The following is a 1,470-nucleotide window of genomic DNA, read 5'->3' on the forward strand; positions in this document are numbered from 1 at the left end:
GAGTTACCTAAATATGTCAACATGAAACTCCCTCAAGATAAGCTTCTTGAGCTCACTGTCATTTGGTACATAAATCATGTTCCTGAATCTAACCAAGCCATCTGCTGTGAGATGATACTCCTCATCCCTATTACCTTCACCATGTTGTTGTAGTTTGTGCTTCAACTATTGATACTTGTGATCATGTTACCCTTCCTACAATATCCGCTACTGCAAGTCTGTCCCATAAGAACTCACTGCTCCAATGTGATTCACCTACACTCTTCTACTGAACATATACAACCATGTTCTCATTTCCCTTGATGTAACCGATCTCAAAATCAAACTAACTAAGAGTAGCCAATCATATCACTTTCCTTGCATTCATATTAGGTTGGTCAAACAAGTATCTCAGTCAACTATGATCGCTCATCAAAACAAAGCACTTACCAAGAAGATAATGTCTCCACATCTTAAAGACATGAATCATATCCTCCAAGTCAATGTCATTAGTCACATAGTTCTTCTCGTGCTCATTCAACTTCCTTGAATCATAGCATACCACTTCACCTTCGTACATCAAGAATCCACCAAGTCCCCTATTGCAAGCATCTATACATAAGAGAAACTCTTTTTCAAGAGTTGCAATCTTCAAAATAAAAGCATTTATAATAAATTGCTTGAACTGCTCAATAATAGTTGTGCACTCCTCAATCCATTCATGCTTCTTTCCTTTCCTTTGCAAATATGTAATAGGATAGTAAATCCATGAGAGTTTCCTAATGAACCTCATATAATAATCTGCTAGTCCCATAAATGATCTGACCTCATCCACATTCCTAGGAGTTTCCCATTCAATGATAGATATGATCTTTTTCATGTTCACTGCTATACCTTCCTTGGAGACCACATACCCCAAGTAATGAAATTTTGTCTAAAAGAAACTTTAGTTACTAATTTTGGCATACAACTCATGCTATCTCAACAATTTTAACACTACTACTAGGTGCTTTTCATGCTCTTCCTCATTCTTAGAATATATTAATATTTCATCAATGAATACTATCACAAACTTGTCCAGATAAGGTCGCAGCACACTATTAATCAAACACATGAAAATTGTTGGAGCATTAGTGAGAAAAAAAGGAACTACTAAAAAATCATAGTGCGCATACCTAGTATGGAATGTGGTTTTGTAGATATCCCCTTCTTTGATGCATACCTAATGATATCCTAATATCAAGTCAATCTTTGTGAACAAGGTTGCTCCCTTTTGTTGACAAAACAAATCATCAGTCTGTGTTAAAGGATACATGTTCTTGATCGTCACCTTGCTCAACTTCCTTTAATCAATACATAACCTGAGAGGTCCACCATTCTTCTTCACAAATTATACTGGTGCACCCGAAGGAGATACACTTTTCCTTATGTATCCCATATCAAGCATTTCCTTAAGTTACAAATTCAGTTCGACTAATTCTGGAGTGCACA

The sequence above is a fragment of the Pinus tabuliformis genome, chromosome 7 (genome assembly GCF_031772625.1).
Source record: "Pinus tabuliformis cultivar Carrire ecotype Pingquan chromosome 7, CPIR1, whole genome shotgun sequence".
Classification (NCBI taxonomy): domain Eukaryota; kingdom Viridiplantae; phylum Streptophyta; class Pinopsida; order Pinales; family Pinaceae; genus Pinus; species Pinus tabuliformis.